This window comes from Antechinus flavipes, chromosome 1 (genome assembly GCF_016432865.1).
Source record: "Antechinus flavipes isolate AdamAnt ecotype Samford, QLD, Australia chromosome 1, AdamAnt_v2, whole genome shotgun sequence".
Classification (NCBI taxonomy): domain Eukaryota; kingdom Metazoa; phylum Chordata; class Mammalia; order Dasyuromorphia; family Dasyuridae; genus Antechinus; species Antechinus flavipes.
This window is the reverse complement of record NC_067398.1, coordinates 280,676,395-280,696,281: the sequence shown is the minus strand read 5'-3', so window position 1 is coordinate 280,696,281 and position 19,887 is coordinate 280,676,395.

Below are 19,887 nucleotides of genomic sequence, written 5' to 3'. Positions count from 1 at the left end.
TGATATGGGAAACAAAATGCAAACAACATACACACATGACAGAGCAATCATAGAGAAAGAGGAAGAAGGAAGGAAAAGGGAGAAAAAGAGGGAGAAAGAAGAGGACAAAGGAAAAGGCAACAATTCAGAATACACAAACCATTGGCGATCTATTTATGAAATGCTTTATGACTTCAGTAAGTTATATATGATTTCTACATTTCTCATCATTCTATAAAGGTTTTTCCCACCAAAATAGCAAACATTACTCTTCTCTTTGCCACTTTCCCCCATCTCCACCAATTTGGAGGAAAAAAAAGGAAAGAAAACCTTTATAACAAATATGTATAGTCAAGCAAAACAAATTTGCACATTAACATGTTAACAAACATTACTTAATCTCTATTAAACTACATAGGGTACTTGAAAATTTTGTGGATGAAAGTTGTTACATATAAAAACAAAAATTTTTAAATGCTTTCAGCATCCTTAACTTCCGTGATATAGCTGAATCTTGCTTTGCTATTTCCTTCCAGAATTCTTTTACCTGAAACACAAAATAGTTTCCTTTTTTATTTTTCCTATTTTACTGAAAACCACCCTGTTTTTTCTATCTGAAAAAAGAATGGTTTTGGCTAAAGAATAGAATATATATTTCCGTGGAGATAAAACTTTTATATTTAATAGGTACCTATCTCTCTTTTTCTGAATTTGGCATTTCTTCTCTGTGGATTCTCTGTTAAAGTTTTAAATCCTATGCTGGTTTCCCTCTGCCATCCAAACCAATTTTGGGGAAATCTCCTCTTGCTGTTTGCCGTGTGTTTTGGGAATGGTTTTTTTTGGTTAATATTAGCCTAAGAAAGATGCAACTAGGAAAATAAATTTGTTAATAAAAAATAAAATACCCTATAGTAAATCCCAGAGTGAAAGATAAATGATTTGGTTTCCTGCTTTTCTCTCCATCCATTAGCAAAAATAATTGAAAACTTTATAAGCATATTTTATTGCTTTTTCATGAATCTTCTTTTAGCTAAACTTTTTTTACATCTTAAAAAAATATAGAAAGGATGAAAGGAAGGAAGGCAGGATGGATGGAGGGAGGAATGGAAGGAGGGAGGGAGGGAGAAAGAAGGGAGGGAAGAAAGGAGTCAGAGACAAAGAAAGACAGAGAGAAAGAGAGATATGAAGACAGCTAGATGGTGCTGTACATAGAGTGCTGGACTTGGAGTCAGGAAATCCTGAGCTTAGATTTATCCTAAGCTTCATTACCCCAGACAAGTTACTTCAACTCTGCCCTAATTCCTCACTCTAAAATAGGAATTATTGGGTTATTGGGAGGATCAACTGAGACAACATTTGAAAAGTGCTTAGCACAGAGTCTGGCACATGATATGTGCTTATTAAAGTTTCTGTCCTTCCTTTCTGAGCAAGAATTATAGTCTATAGATTTACCATTGACTGCTTTTCAAGTTTAGCACTACAAATAAATGATAAATATGTTTTTGGAGTAAAAACATAGGTATGTGCAATGTAAAAAATATTTGTGCTAATTATGAGAGTAGCCCTTATGTTAAAGCTCTCATAATAAGAAGATCTCAGGTTACTATGAGGACTTTCTCATTCCTCTAATAGTCTCAACTGAAAAAATATCTGAGAAAAAAAAAATCATTCCCTAGAAGTACTCATTATCAACTCCCTTTCAAGAATAAATTTATTGAAGTAGCAAAACATTATTGGAAGATCAAAGTAAATAGAGCCAAAAACAGATATCTGAAAAATAAATAAAAAGCCTGTAGTGAGCAACACCTTTTAAAGATCTGCACAAATTCTTAGTCATAATCTTTGAGTAGATCTAATAATATGACTCCTTCATTCAGCCAATTCCTTTTATTCTTTTGCCTCTAAAATTCATTATTCATTTTTCTTGTTTTTATAGTCATATCTCTCTCTCATGATTTTTTTTATCCACACTGAGCATTATTCCTGCTTCAATTCTCTGTCATTCAGACAAATGAATTTTTGTCTGTTTCTCACTCACAACTGACTCATCTCCTTGTGTAGGCTATTCGCAATGACCTAGAATGCATTTTGTTCTTACTATCATTGAAAAGTCCTTCTTTTCTCTTAAAATACAGGCTTTCTTAATTTCCACAGATGCTAATTCCCTTCTTTATATTTAGTACAAACAATTTGCATGTGTAATTATATTCATGCTATGGGTGTTTTATATCAATTTGTCTCCAATGTTAAAATGTAAATTTCTTACACAAGTAGTGTAAGACACTTCAAATACACTAAGTTGAAAAGGTTTTTCATAAATACAACAAATATAATCAGGATCCGAAGTAAAGCAGAAAACTGGGGGTGTGTGGGAGGGAAATTATATAGACAGTTTCTCAGGTAAAGATCTCCAATATCAAATATATAAAGAACCTTGTAAAATCTATAAGAATTCAAGTCATTCTCCAATTGATCAATGGTCAGAGGATATGAAAAGGCCATTTTAGATAAATAAATTCAAATAATTTATAGTCATATGAAAAATACTCTACATTAATATTGATAATGCAATTTAATTTAACTTGGCAATAAGGACAGAGTGCATTCTAAGTCATTGTGAATAGCCTATTCAAGGAGATGAGAAATGGACAGTTGTAAGTGATAAAAAGAGATGCAAATTAAAACAACTTTGAGATATCATTTTATGCCTACTACAGTGACTAAAATGATTGAGAAATGTTGGAGGTGATTTGAGAAAGTGGGACATTGATTTGTTGTTGGTAGAATTGTGAACTGATCCAAAAATTTTGGGGAGCAATCTGAATTTTGACAAAAGAGTTATTAAGCTACCTATGCCTTTTGATGCAACAATACCACTACTAGATTTATTTGAAAGATTATTGGGGGGAAAGTCAAAAGAAACTATATGTTCTAAAATATTTATATTAACACTCTTTGTGGTGGCAAGAATTGAATATTTGGGGAATACCTGTCATTTGGCAAATAGTTGGACAAATTATAAAATAAAATTGTGATGGAATACTACCCTACTATAAGAAATGATGAACTTGATCTTAGAAAAAAACATGAATAGAAATACATAAAACAATAAAGAATGAAATGAATAAAATCAAGAGAATACTGTATATAGTAATAGCAATGTTGTTTTAAGAATAACTTGAATCAGTAAGTTATTTTTGCCATTATAAATACCCAAATTAACAACAAAGGACATAAAAAGAAAAGCGCTATCTGGATCTAAAGAAATGATAAATAGAAATACAGTTAGAATAATTTTACATAGATATATACACATTTCTTTTGGTACCCCTTTCTAGGTGGTATGAAGAGGGCAGGAGAAGAGGAGAGAAAAAAGAAAAAATAAATTTATGTGATAACTTTATTAATTTTCAAAGGAATAGCAAGGTACACATAATGTACATCTAGTTTCTTGAGCAACCATCTTTTTACAATTGCATTGTTATGGGAATAATTATTTTATTCAACAAATTAAAAATAAGACAAGATTTTTTTTAAAGATCAAGTCAATATTGTCATTCTTTTCATTTGTATTCCTAGTACCTAGCAATGTGTTGGCACATATCACACTTCTGCTTGAATTCCAGAGAATAAAATGATTTTCCAAAGATAACTTCAGGGGGCAGCTAGGTAGTGCAGTGGGTAGAGCAACAACTCTAAAGTCAGGAGAACTTGAGTTCAAATCAAATCAAATCCCGGATACTTAACACTTCCTAGCTGTGTGACCTTGGGCAAATCACTTAATCCCTATTGATTCAGCAAAAAATGAATAAATAAATAAAAATAAATAAATAACTTGAACATCTGAAATCTCCTTATCATGCTGTTTGAGTCAGTCATGGACATTCAACACCTTTTCACCTCATCCAACCTATTGTTCCCTCTGATTGGAGGACTGCAGTGGAATACTAAATTCCTCTTTGAAGTTTTCTTTTTAGGAATAAAATTTGAATTTACTAGTTGTCTACTTTTCACCTGTAACTCTGTTTGATTTAAACTTCATAGGTACTCTCTGGTATGTATTCCCTCCTTTCCAGTTTCTTTTTATATATTTATCACTTAAATTGTGAGCTCCCTGAGGGAATAGTTATCTCTCTTTTTTCTTATCCCCAGTGCTTAACGTATTGTCTGGCACATAATAAACTTTTATTGAATTGAATGAATACTTTTTGATTGATGGATGGATCAATTAAGTGTGTTCCTTTGCTAGTTCTTCCCAATATTTGTCACTAAGAATGACAGCTATTGCAACTCTATGTTGAATGAGTGGTTATGTCAGGTTTTGTCTTCAATAAGTACAACAGTAGCATGAGGCTGGCATCCATTTCTGCTTATGTAACCCAATCATGCTTCAAACCTTATACTCAGATAAATCGTTGCCAATTGATGTAACTCCTAACCATTTGGATGTTCTCTGACTAGCAAGAGAAATGATACAATATCAAATTAAGGACTTTCTCTAACTAAAACTATTCTGTTTTGCCACCATCTTTGTGCCCCACAGTACTTCCAACTTTCACCTGGAAGGAATTCTCTATCATTCTCAAGTTCCTTTTCTGAAATCCAGATTTAGATTTTTCATAAAATTTTACATCTTTCCTTCTTATAACATGTTAGTAGAAAACTTGGATCTGTAAACTCATTTAAAAATATATTGGTAAATGAATTTCAACATATTTGGCTTGTTTTAAAATACTATGGATTTTGTGTTATGCATTTTGAACATTATTCTGAGAAAAGGTTGATGAGGTGAGCCATGACACTCATAAAAGACTAAAAATACCCTGGCAATTACAAAATCCATCTGAAAGAACAAAAGGTCAAGAATATCAAGAGAATCAATGAAAAAAAAATACAAAGGATGGTGGCTTGGGAGAACCAAACCTAAAATTATTATAAAGCAGCAGTCATCAAGAAATAGTGGAGTTTAAGATGGTGGAGAGTAGACAAGTCTTTATCTGAGTTCTTCCTAGTGTCCCTCAGATCAACAGCAGATAAAGCCTTGGAGTGTAACAAATTTCTAGTGGAAGATATTTTGGAAGAACTGCACAAAAGATGTTTCAAGTGGGTGAGGGGAGGGAAAACAGATGAGTACAGACACACAGCAAGGAACCAGGGTGTTTTGGCATTTGCAAACTATGAAATTTACTGTGAGGCTCTTAGGCTACTCTGTTCTGATTACAAACAAGTGGAACAGGAGATTAACTGTGAGATATCCAAAGCAAATAAAAAAGGCTAACACTGAGCCTCTGAACCCCAGAAAAACACGGGACCTTGTCTCACCTATCAACATTGGAGGTCACTCAGCAGTACTGATCTGAAGGCAATCTAAAGTGGCTGTCCCCAACTTTGCCCTAACAACTGACCTCAAACTTTAATTAAAAAGGGCAAAAAGAACTCTGACCATAGACAGCTTTGATAAGAAAGAGAAGAACAACCTCAAACCCTGAGGATCCTAAAGGAAAATCATCTCTAAATGAAGCCCCAAAGGGTGATATGAGTTGGTCCCCATTTCACAAAGCTCTATTGGAAGAATTCAAAAAGGATCTTAAATGAGAGTTAGAAGAAAAATGGAAAAAGAAAATGAAAACTTTGCAAGAGAATTTGGAAAAGGAAAAACATAAATTAGCTGAAGAAAAATCCTTAAAATAGATATGATGAAATGGAAAAAGCATATAATTCCTTAAAAAATAAATAAGAAAAAGAAACCAATTTATTGAAAAACAAAATTTATGAAATGGGAAAAAATGCAAAGAACAAAACACCTCATTTAAAAGTTCAATTGGCCAAATGCAAAAGAAGATAAAAAACTTAAATGAAGAAAAAAATTCACTAACAATTAGAATTGAACAAATGGAAGTGAATGACTCAATAAGACTTCAAATCACAAAAAAAGAAAAAATAGAAGAAAATGTAAAATACCTCATTGCAGAAAGAACTAACCTGGATAACAGTTTTAGAACAAGCAATTTAAGAATTATTGGAATTCCTGAAAACCTTGATGGAGAAAAAGAGCCTAAACATCATATTTCAGGAAATCAGCAAGAAAAAACTGCTCTAATATGCTAAAAAAAAAAAAAAAAGCTAAAATAGCCATTGAAAGAATTCAACAATTACCTTCTGCAAGAGATCCCAAAATGAATACTCCAAGAAATATCATGGCTAAATTTCAGAATTATCCCTTCAAGAAGAAAATATTGCAAGCAGAAGGGAAAAAAAATCAAATATTGAGAAGCCACTATCAGGATTATCCAGGAGCAAGCAGCTGCAACATTGAAAGATCAAAGGACATGGAAACTGATATTCCTAAAGGCAAAGAATCTTGGATTACAGGTGAGAATCAATTATTTAGAAAATTGAGCATTATATTTTAGGGAAAAAAAAAACATGGACATTCAATGAAACAGGTGAATTTGGATTCATTTTTTTTTTGATTCAAAGACCAGAGGTGAATGAAACATTTGATTTTCAAATGCAGAACACAAGATAAGCATAAAAAGGTAAAAAGAAAAGAAAAAATAACTATCTTTTAAAAGCTTATATCCCTCTATGGGAATATGATATGTTTAACTCATGAGATCTGTATCTGTTATGGGTATACTTAGTGCAAATATAATTTGATTTTCTTGAAATGATATAAAAAAGAAACTACAGGAGGAAATATGATTCTATTGGAAGAAGAAAATGGAGTTAAAATGGGGTAGGTTACATATCATGAAGAGGCAAAAAACCCTATTACAATTAAGGAAACAAAAGGAGAGGAATGAGCATTGTGTGAATTAACCCTCATCAGATTTGGCACAAAGAGAGAATATCAGACACATTTAGCTTCATAGAGAAGCTTGCCTAACCCTACAGGAAAATAGGAGAAAGGGGAGACTAAAATAAGAAAGAACAGAACTATACAGGGAAAGATATAAAAAGAGAGAGGGGCTGTAAAAGGGGAGGATTGTTTGAGGGAGGAGGTGGTCAGAAGCAAAATACTGGGGAAGAGGGAACAGGGAAAGAAAAAAGCATAACTTGGGATAAACAAGATAGCAGGAAATACAGAGTTAGTAATTTTAATTGTGAATGTTAATGGAATGAAGTCTTCCATAAAAAGAAACATATACACTGGATTAATAGCAAAATTCTACAATTTGTTGTTTACAAGAAACACATTTAAAGCAGAGTGATGCATTCAGATTAAAGGTAAAAGGCCGGAGCATAATTTATTATGCTCCAGCAGAGGTAAAAAAAAAAAAAAAAAAAGTAGGTAGTAAACCTGATCTCAAATTAAGCAAAAGCAAAAATAGATCTAATTAAAAGATTTAAGGAAGGAAACTATATCCTATTATATATATATAATGAATATATATATTATATATATATATAATGAAATAAGATCAATGCTAAACATATATGCATTCATATTCCTAGAGGAGAAGTTAAGAAAGGTGCAAGAAGAATTAGATAGCAAAATTATACTAGTAAGGGATTACAACCTTGCTCTCTCACAACTAGATAAATCAAAACACAAAATAAATAAGAAAAAAGTTAAGGAGGCAAATAGAATTCTAGAAAACATAAATATGTAAGAACTTTGGAGAAAATTGAATGGAGACAGGCAGTAGTATACCTTTTTTTAGCAGTTTATAAAACCTACACAAAATTTGACCACATATTAAGGCATAAAAAACCTTAAAATGAAATGCAGAAAGGCAGAAATAGTAAATGCATCTTTTTTTCAGATCATGATGAAATAATTATGTGCAATAAAAGGCCAGGGGAAAAATAGACCAAAATTGGGAATTTAATATTTCCATTTAATATTTAATATTCCCATTTCATTGGGAATTAAATAATCAAATTCTAAAGAATGAGTGGATGAAAAAACAAATCATAGACACAATTGATAATTACATCCAAGAGAATGACAACAATAAGACAACATATCAATATTTGTGGGACACAGCTAAGGCAGTTATTAGGAGAAAGTTTATATCTCTTGATGCTTACTTGTATAAAACAAAGAGAAGATCAACGGATTGGGTTTGCAGCTAAAAAAATTACAGAAAGAACAAATAAGAAAACCAATTAAATAACAAATTTGAAATTCTAAAAATAAAATGGGAGATCAATGAAATTGAAAGTAAGAAAACTATTGAACTAATAAACAAAATTATGAGTTGATTTTGTGAAATGACCAATAAAATAGATAAACCTTTAGTTATTTTCATTAAAAAAGAAAACAAGAAAATCCAATTGTAAATATCAAAAATTAAAGGGGAGAAGAGGAAATTAGAGTAACAATTAGTAGTTACTTTACCCAAATATATGTCAATACATGTCTCATTTTAGCAAAAGAAATTGAACAAGCTATTTATCAGCTCCCTAAGAAAAAAATCTCCAGAATCAGATGGATTTACACATGAATTCTAGCAAATCTTTAAAGAATAATTAACTCCAATAATAAGCTAAGTATTTGAAAAATAGGGAAAGAAGGAGTTCTACCAAATTTCTTTTATGTCATAGACATGTTGCTTATACTAAAACTAGACAGGGTCAAAAGAGAGAAAGAAAATTATAGACCAATTTTCCTAATGAATAGTGATGCAAAAATCTTAAATAAAATATTAGCAGAGATTACAGCCAGTCATTCCTAAGTAGAATTTATACCAGGAATGCAAAGCTGATTCAATATTAGGAAAACTATATAGGATAATTGACTATATCAATAGTTAAACTAACAAAAATCATATGATTATCTCATTAGATGCAAAAAAGGATTTGTTAAAATCCACCATCCATTCCTATTTAAAATACTAGAAAGTATAGAAATAATTGGAGTTTTTCTTAAAATGATCAGTAGTTTCTATTTAAAACCATCAAGAAAGCATCATATATAATGAGGACAAACTAGAACTATTCCCAATAAGATCAGGGGTGAAACAAGGTTGCCCATGATCATCATTACTATTCAATATTAGAAATGTTAACTTTGGCAATAAAAAAGAAAAAGAGATTAAAGGAATTTGAGCAAGCAATCACGAAACCACATTATCACTCTTTGCAGATAATATGATAGTGTACTATCACGTATAATAGGATTCTCTAGAATCCCCTAGATTCTCTAGAATGCTAGAGACTCAACTAAAAAGTTACTAGAAACAATTCACAACTTTAGCAAAGCAGCAGGGTACAAAACAAATCTATATAAACCATCAGCATTTGTATATGTTATCAACAAAGTTCAACAGAAAGAGATACAAAGAGAAATTCCATTTAAAATAACTGTCAGCAAAATAAAATATTTGGGAATCTACCTTCTTAGATAAAGTCAGAAACTACATGAACACAAATAAAAAACATTTTCCCCATAAATAAAGTTAGATCTAATCAACTGGAAAAATATCAAGTGCTCATAGATAGGTGGAGCAAACATATTAAAAAGGACAATATTACCTAAATTAATCTACTTATTCAATGTCATACCAAAAACAGACAAGAAATTGTTTTATAGAACAAGAAAAAATAACAAAGTTCATCTGGAAGAACAAAAGATAAAGAATTTCAAGGGAATTAATGAAAAAATACAAATGAAGGTAGCCTACCTGTACCAGACTTAAAACTATATTATAAAGCAGTGGTCACCAAAACATTTGGTACTGGCTAAGAAAGAGCCAGTCAATCATTCATAATATAACAGTCAAGCAGTGGAATAGGTTAGATTCACAGGACAAAATAGTGAATAACTAAAAATAATCTAATGTTTGACGAACACACTTTTGGGATAACTCACTATTTGACAAAAAAAACAAACAAACAAAAAAAAACTATTAGGAAAATGGGAAATTATTATGGCAGAAACCAGGCATCAACCCACATCTAGCTTCATACATCAAGATCAGCTCAAAATGGGTTCATGATATTATAAGCAAATTAGAAAAATAAAAGACAGTTTACCTCTCAGATTGGCAGACAAGGAAGGAATCTGTGGCCAAAGAAGACCTGGAATACATTTCTGAATACAAAATGATTTTGATTATATTAAGTTTACAAAGTTTTGTACAAACCACACCAATGCAGACAAGATTAGAAGGGAAGAAATAAACTGGGAAAAAAATTTCCATTTAAGGCTTCTGATAAAGGCTTCATTTCTAAAATATATAGAGAATTTATTCAAATGAATAAGAATTTAGTTGACCCAATTTGTAGAGGGTGGAATTTTGGAGAAGTATGCTTGAAAGAAGTTTACTTGAAACAAGGTGTTAACTCAGTGGAATTGACAAAATGATTGTTCTTTAGATCACATATATACTGAGTACTTAGCATGATGATATAACGGTTCTCTAAGTTCACACAATCAGTATGCTGTAATAATGTAATTACAATAAAATATATAAGAACCAACAAAAACTGGAAGAAAGACATTCTATCTTTGATGAGCCTCTTAGTGGCTCTCCTGCCTCCTGAACTATGGAAGGGGCACTGATTTAGACTGGGAGACTGAAGGAGGCAATAAAGAGTTTGGTCTTTACTCCTGACTATTCTCGTCCCAAGGCCCTCCAGAAAACTAGCCCGAACATTACATATTTGATAAATAGTCAAAGGATATGAACAGATAATTTCAGATGAAGAAATTGAAACCATTTTTAGTCATATGAAAAGATGCCCTAAATCACTATTGATCAAAGAAATGCAAGTTAAGACAACTCTCAGGTAGCACTATACACCTTTCATATTAGCTACAATGACAGGAAAAATATAAATATGGTATTTGAAGGGATGTGGGAAAACTGGGACCCCAATACATTATTGGTGGAGTTATGAACTGATCCAACCATTCTGAAGAGCAATTTGGAACTATAACCAAAGAGCTATCAAACTGTGCATACCCTTTGTCTAGCAATATTTTTCCTGGGCTTATATTCCAAACAGATCGTACAGGAGAAAAAGGGACCCAGATGTCCAAAAATGTAGTAGCTCTTTCTTTAGTGGCAAGAAACTGAAAAGTTGAGTGGATATTCAGCAGTTGGAAAGTGACTGAATAAATTATCGCACATGAATGTTATGGGATATTATTGTTCTATAAGAAATGGTCAGCAGTATGATTAACGAGAAGCCTGAAGAGACTTACATGAACTGATGCTAAATGAAATGAGCAGAACCAAGAGATCATTGTACATAGCAACAACAATAATACTAAGATCAATTCTGATGCACATGGCTCTTTTCAACAGTGAGGTGATTGAGGACAGTTTCAATGATCTTGTGATAAAAGAAAGCCATCTACACCCAGAGACAGAACTGTGAGAACTGAGTGTGAATGACAACATTTTGTTTTCTTTCTCATTATTTTCCTTTTTGATCTGATTTTTCTTGTACAGCATGAAAATTGTATAAATATATACATATAAACAAAAACAGAAAAACCAACAAAAAAATAGAGTAGTGCATCAGTAGAATAGTTTAGATACACATTACAAGGCTATAGCAATCTAGTATTTGATAAACTCCCACTCCAGTTTCTAGAATAAAAACTCAGTATTTGACAAAAATTTCTAAGAAACCTGAAATATGATGTATTAGAAACTCAGCATAGACCTATATCTCACACCCCATACCAAAATAAGATCATAATGGGTTTATGATTTGAAGATAATGGATGATATTGTAATAAAATTAGGAGAGCAAGTGATAGTTTACCCCTCAGATACTTGGAGAAGGATAAAATTTATAACCAAAGAATAATTAGAGAATGTTATGAAAAGCAAAATGGACAATTTTGATTACATTAAATAAAAAAAAAGGTTTTTTGCATAAATAAAACCAACAGAAACAAGATTAAAAGAGAAATAGAAAGCTGAGAAAAAAATCTTTTCAGTCAGTGTTTCTAATAAACGTCTCATTTCTTAAATATATAAAAAACTGAGTCAAAATATAATACAAAGTCAATACCCAATTGATTAACAGTCAAAGGATATGAACAGTTTCAGATGATGAAATTAAAACCCTCTATAGTTATTTGAAAAAAAATTTCTAAATCACTATTGATTAGAGAAATACAAATTAAAACAACTCTCAGGTACCACTTCACACCTCTCAAATTGGCTAAAATGAAAGGAAAAGATGATGATAAATGTTGGAGGGAATGTGAAAAAACTGGGACACTAATGGATTGTAGTAGCCACTATGAAAAATAGCTACCACAAACATTTATGCACATATGGGTCTTTCCCTTTTTAAATAATTCTTTAGAATATAAGTTCAGTAGTAACACTTCTGGATCAAAAGGTAAGTACAGTTTGATAACTTTTGGGGCATAATTCCAGATTGCTCTCCAGAATATTTGGGTTTGTTCACAACTCCACCAACAATGCATCAGTGTCCCAGTTTTCCTGCATCCCCTCCAACATTCATCATTATTTTTTCCTGTCATCTTAGCCAATCTGACTGATGTGTAGTGGTATCTCAGAGTTGTCTTAATTTGCATTTCTCTGATCAATAGTGATTTGGAACACTCTTTCATATGAGTAGAAATAGTTTCAATTTCATCATCTGAAAATTATCTGTTCATATCTTTTGAACATTTATCAATTGGAGAATGGTCTGATTTCTTATAAATTAGAATCAATTCTCTATATATTTTGGAAATGAAGCCTTTATCAGAACCTTTAACTGTGAAAATGTTTTCCCTTCTAATCTTGCTTGGATTAATTTTGTTTGTACAAAGGCTTTTTAATTTGATATAATCAAAATTTTCTATTTTGTGATCAATAATGATCTCTAGTTTATCTTTGGTCACACATTCCTTCTTCCTTCACAAGTCTGAGAGGTAAACTATCCTATGTTCCTCATTTATAATCTCGTTCTTTATGCCTAAATCATGGACCCATTTTGATTTTATCTTGGTGTTAAGTGTGGGTCCATGTCTAATTTCTGCCATACTAATTTCCAGGTTTCCCAGCAGTTTTTGTCAAATAATGAATTCTTATCCCAAAAGTTGGGGTCTTTGTATCTGTAAAACACTAGAGTATTAAAGTTATTACTATTTTGTCTTATGAGCCTAACCTATACCAAATTGTTTTGGTGACTGCTGCTTTATAATATAGTTTTAAGTCAGGTACAGCTAGGCCATCTTCATTTGATTTTTTTTCATTAGTTTCCTTGAAAGTCTTGATCTTTTTTTTTTTTCCAGATGAATTTTGTGGTTATTTTTTTCTAGGCCATTAAAATAGTTTTTTTTTAAGCGTCTGATTGGTATAGCACTAAATAGATTAGTTTAGGTAGTATTGTCATCTTTATTAAATTTGCTCAAGCTATCCAAGAGTACTTAATATTTTTCCAATTGGTTAGATATTACTTTATTTGTGTAGAAAGTATTTTCTAGTTTTGCTCATATAGTTCCTGAATTTCCCTTGATAGATAGATTCACAAATATTTTATACTATCGTCAGGTACTTTAAATGGAATTTCTCTTTGTAACTCTAACTGTTGGATTTTGTTAATGATATATAAGAATGCTGATGATTTATGTGGGTTTATTTTGCATCCTGCAACTTTGCTAAAATTATGGATTATTTTAATAACTTTTTAGTAGAATGAATCACTGGGTTTCTCTAAGTATTCCACCATATCATCTGCAAAGAGTGATAATTTGGTTTCCTCATTACCTATTCTAATTCCTTTAATCTCCTTTTTCTTATTTTATTGACAAAGCTAGCATTTCTAATGCAATATTGAATAGTAATGGTGATAGTGCATAACATTGTTTCAATCCTGATCTTATTGAGAATTGTTCCAGTTTATCCCCATTACATATGATGTTTGCTGATGGTTTTAAATAGATGCTGCTGATTATTTTAAGGAAAAGTCCATTTATTCTTATATTCTCAAGTGTTTTTAATAGGAATAGATGTGGGATTTTATCAAATGCTTTTTTCTGCATCTATTGAGATGATCATATGGTTTTTATTAATTTGGTTGTTGATATAGTCAATTATGCTAATAGTTTTCCTAATTGAACCTGCCCTGCATTTCTGGTATAAATCCTACTTGATCATGGTGTATTATCCTGGGGATGATTTTCTATAATCTTTTTGCTAATATTTTATTTAAGATTTTTGCATCAATATTCATTAAAGAGATTGGTCTATAATTTTCTTTCTTTGTTTACATGGTTTGGGTATCAATACCATGTCTGTCATAAAATAAATTTGGTAGGACTCTTTAAATCCCTATTTTTTCAAATAGTTTATTTAGCATTGGAATTACTTGTTTTTTAATGTTTGGTAGAATTCACATGTAAATCCATCTGGTCCTGGGATTTTTTTCTTAGGGAGTTGATTAATAATTTTGTTCTATTTCTTTTTCTAAAATGGGACTATTTAAGCAATTTATTTCTTCCTCTGTTAATCTGGGTAAGCTATATTTTTGAAGGTATTCATCCATTTCATTTAACTTATCAAATTTGTTAGCATAAAGTTGGGCAAAGTAACTCCTAATTATTGTTCTAATTACCTCTTCATTACTGAAAAGTTCTTCCTTTTCATTTTTAAGACTAACAATTTGATTTTCCTCTTTACTTTTTCTAATCAGATTTACCAAGGGTTTATTTATTTTCTTGGTTTTTTTCATGGAATCAACTCTTAATTTTATTTATTAATTCAATAGTTTTTTTTAACTTTCAATTTTATTAATCTCACCTGTTCTTTTTAGAATTTCAAGTTTAGTGTTTGACTCAGGATTTTTAATGGGCTCTTTTTCTAGCTTTTTTAGTTGCAAGCCTAGTTCATTGATTTTTTTTTTCTTTATCGATTTTATGCAAGTAGGCCTATAGAGATATAAAATTTTCCCTTATTACTGCTTTGCATGCATCCCACACATTTTGGTATAATGTCTCATTATTGTCATTCTCTTGGGTGAAATTATTGTGTCTAGGATTTGCTGTTTCATGCAATCATTCTTTAGGATGAGATTATTTATTTTCCAACTACTTTTTGGTCTATTTTCCCCTGAGTTTTTATTGAATGTAATTTTTATTGCATTGAGATCTGAAAAGATGCATTTATTATTTCTGCCTTTCTGCATTTGAATTTGAGGTCTTTATGTCATAATATATGGTCAATTTTTCTGTAGGTTCCATGAACTACCGAATAGAAAGTGAGACTATTTTCTGTCTCCATTTACTTTTCTCCAAAGTTCTATCATCCTTAACTTTTCTAGTGTTCTATTTACCTCTTTAACTTCTTTGTTATTTATTTTGTGGTTTGATTTATCTAGTTCTGAGAGTGCAAGGTTGAGATCTCCCACTATTATAGTTTTGCTGTCTATTTTTCTTGCAGCTTTCTTGACTTCCCCTGTAAGAATTTAGATGCTACACCACTTGGTGCATCTATGTTTAATATTGATATTGCTTCATTATTTATGCCACTCTTTAGCAAGATATAGTGCTTTTCCTTATCTCTTTTAATTAGATCAATTTTTGCTTTTGCTTGATCTGAGATCAGTATGGCTGCCCCTGCTTTTTTGGCTTCACCTGAAGCATAGTAAATTCTGCTCCAGCCTTTCACCTTTACTCTGTATGTGTCACCCTGCTTCAAGTATGTTTCCTGTAAACAACATATTGTAGGATTCTGACTTTTATTCCAGTCTACTATCTTCCTCTGCTTTATGGGGCAGTTTACCCCATTCACATTTATGGTTAAAATTACTAATTCTGTATTTCCTTCCATCATGTTAACCCCAGATTATGCTTTTTTCTTCCTTTACATCTTCCCTCTTCCCCAGTATTAAACTTGTGAGTACCATTTGCTTTATGCTGCCTTCCCTCTTTAGAACCCCTTCTTCTCCCTGAGAGTCCCTCCCCTTATGGCTGGGTAAATTGTGGTATATGAATGTTATGGAATATTATTGTTCTGTAAGAAATGACCAGCAGGATGAATACAGAGAGGCTTGGAGAGACTTACATGAACTGATGCTAAGTGAAATGAGCAGAACCAGGAGATCACTTTACACTTCAAAAACAATATTGTATGAGGATGTATTCTGATGGAAGTGGATTTCTTTGACAAAGACTCAATTTCAATTGATAAATGATGGACAGAAGCAGCTACACCCAAAGAAAGAACACTGGGAAACGAATGTGAACTATTTGCATTTTTGTTTTTCTTTCCGAGTTGTTTTTTACTTTCTGAATCCAATTCTCCCTGTGCAACAAGAGAACTGTTCGGTTCTGCACACATATATTGTATCTAGGATATACTGCAAAATATTTAACATATATAGGACTGCTTGCCATCTAGGGGAGGGGGTGGAGGAAGGGAGGGGAAAAATCGGAACAGAAGCGAGTGCAAGGGATAATGTTGTAAAAAAAATTACCCTGGCATGGATTCTGTCAATATAAAGTTATTATAAAATAAAATAAAAATATTTTTTTAAAAAAGAGAGTCCCTCCCCTTTCCTTAAACCTTTCTCTTAAAATTTCTGTATTCCCTTTTATTTAGCTTAGAACTTCCCTTTTCACTTTTCCCCTCCCACTTTTCAATGAGGTGGGAGAAGTTTCTCTGCAAATCAAATATGTCTAATATTTTCTTTTTGAGCCAATTCTGATGAGAATAAGATTCACTCTATGTTCACTCCCCTCGGATACAATAGGTTTTCCCCTCGGATACAATAGGTTTCCTTTGCCTCTCCATGAGATGTAGTACCTTCAATTTTCTGGAACAATTTCTTTTCCATCTCTAGCTTCTTTTTTATATTATGACAGCAAAACCAAATTATACATGCATTCTTTGTGTATACTCATAACAGAAATATAATTCCCAAGATTTCTTTTTACATTTTTATGTTTTTCTTAAGTCCTATATTTAGACATCAAATTGTTGTTTAGTTCTGTTTTTTTAATCAGAAATAGGTGGAATTCACCTATTTCAATCTTCTTCCCTGGAAGAAAATGCTCAGTTTGGCTAGGTAAGTTATTCTTGGATGCATACCAAGTTCCTTTGCTTTTTGGAATATCAGATTCCAGGCCCTTTCATCCTTTAATGTAGAAGCTGTTATATTGTGAGTGATCCTTATTGTGGCTCCTTAATAGTTGAATTGATTTTTTTCTGGCTGCTTGTAGTATTTTTTCCTTGGTCTCATAGTTCTGGAATTTAGCCACAATATTTCTTGGAGTTTTGATTTTGGGATCTCTTTCAGTAGGTGATCAATGAATTCTTTCAGTGTCTATTTTACCTTCTGATTCTATAACATCTGGGCAGTTCTCTTTGATGATTTCCTGAAAAGTAGTGTCTTTTTATCATCATGATTATCAGGAAGTTCGAAAATTCTTAGATTATCTCTCCTAGATCTATTTTCCAGGTCTGTTGTTTTCCCAAGTAGGTATTTAACATTATTTTTCTATTTTTTCATTGTTTTGATTTTGTTTGACTGATTCTTGGTGTCTCCTAGAGTCATTCATTTCCATTTGTTCAATACTGATTTTAATGAATTATTTTCTTCATTTACTTTTTTTAAATTTCTTTTTGTAATTTTGCAATTAAGTTTTTAAATGAGTTATTTTGTTCTATGGAATTTTTTTCTATTTCACCAATTTTATTTTTTTAAAGAGTATTTTCTTTTTCAAATTGGGAGTACAGTTGATTTCTACTCCCATATCTTGTTCTCAAGGAAACCTTTGATATATATATATATATATATATATATATACACACACACACATACAAATGAGGAGTTGATTACTTTATCCACTCTATCTTTTAATGACTAACATAACTTATCCCATAGCCTCTTGCAAAGTTTCCCTTTCCTGTCCCCATTTTTCTTCTAGTTCTTTTTAAAGAGCCTTTTTAATTTCTTCTATTAGAGTCTTGTGTGATGAGGATCAGATTATATCATCATTTAGCACTTCATCTGGAGACAATCTGCTTATAGTATCCTCAGGCTTTGAAGTCTGTTCTCTTTCAGTATAGAAGCTAACTATAGTTAGAGTCCACTTTGCCTTTCTACTCATTTCGACAAAAAAACAAAAACCAAAACCTGCAGTCTGTTTTTTTGGGGGGCAGTGTGGTGTTACCAGGCTTCCTCTACAGATAACAGGAAGTAGCAATGAAGCAGCAGTGGGACAGCAATGGCTGTGCTGGGATCATTGATTGCACTGGGATTAGTGTCTATGCTGTGGTCAGCATCTGTGCTTTGCTCAGTGGTTGCGAGCTGAGATCCTGCTGAGTCCCTTCTATTGCTGGGTAGTGTGGCCAGGTCTGAGAGACTCTAGAGTTTTGGGGTCACAATCTTTACCCCTTGTGTTTATAGTCTCTCTGATGATCCATTGGCTTGCTGCCAGAGCAGAGCAGCTGACACTGTGATAAATTTCGCCCCACAAATTTTCTGCTGGCAAAGATCACACTCTACCCCACTCTGGTCTGCTCAGCATGAGCTGTTTCTCATGCTCTCACTACCTACTTTCCTGATGCTGCACCTATCTAATCATCCCTGTCCACAAGCAAAAGCAGACCTTTTAAGGCAAATTTTGAGATTGTTTTCTGTTGGTAATGTGTTGTACTCCCAATATTCATGGGTTTTGACAGTCAAGCACTAATTCCGAGGCTGTTTCATAAAAAATTAATCTTAGGGTAAGGGAGAGATTGAACAGATGCATGTGTCCTCTCTACCATCTTGACTCTGCCCCTGATACTTTCTTTTAGAAAAATTACAGTTTCCATTTTTGCTCATTTTCTTCTTTTAAAAATATATAAAGATGGTACTCTTCCCCTTTCCTCATTTGTGTATATATACATGTATACATATATATTTATATATATATCTATATCTATATCTATCTATCTATATATATATATATCTATATCTATATCTATCTATCTATCTATCTATCTATCTATCTATATATATATATCAAAGGTTTCCTTGAGAACAAGGTATGGGAGTAGAAAGTAGAGCATGCACAGCCTTCTAGGAAAAATATTCCTAACAAGCAGGCATCTGTACAGTTATAAAATTGAACAAAGATATGGAGAACACAACATTTTATTATCTTTATCCTGTGTTGATAATTTTAAATGTGTGATTCATTAAAATAAAATGAAAAATTAGAGGTTTACCTTCAAAATGGTTTTTCCCATGCAAATAACAAAGATATGTGAGATCTATAACAGACACAACCCTGTTTGACAACACTCTGTTTTATTAACATCAAGTGATCTATAAAATAGGAAGATATTTTTACTAAAGGCTTTTGCTATCAACATGGAAGACAGGGCAGAACACAAATGTTAGGGAGATTTGATAAAGGTAATAAACTCCAGTGATTCTTTATTGTGGGTAGCATTATGTAGATTGCATGGAGACATATACCAAAGTAGAATTCCATGAATGAGATAGACATTCACTCAAGAGAATTCAGCCTATCCCTCTACACTTTAAAAACCCAAGTGAGTAAAAATGTTTAGTATCCAGACTATGATAGCTATTTGAGTGGAATTTTCAAAGTAAATTCCCCAAAATTTGATAAGAGGAAAGATTTCTGGATTATTTGAGGGAATTGTTCAGTGCCTTAATGACACCTCAAACAAAGACTCCCTTTTTAAATGAATATTTTTTTGGCAATGTTATATAGTTCTAAGACATAGAATACATGACTCTCCCCTCAAAATTAATTAAGGGACATCAAAAATTCAATATAGTGGTTCATGGTAGGTATGGACTAGTGCAACGCATTGCTAATGAAGAATTTCACAAAAGAATAAAGATAAAAAAGCAAAATATTCATCACAAAAATGTATGATAGGAAACTAAGTTTGGCCAGTTACATGGCAAACTTTGGGATAATGAGCAGTCTGATAGTTCCATTGTTTTTGTTTGTTTCTT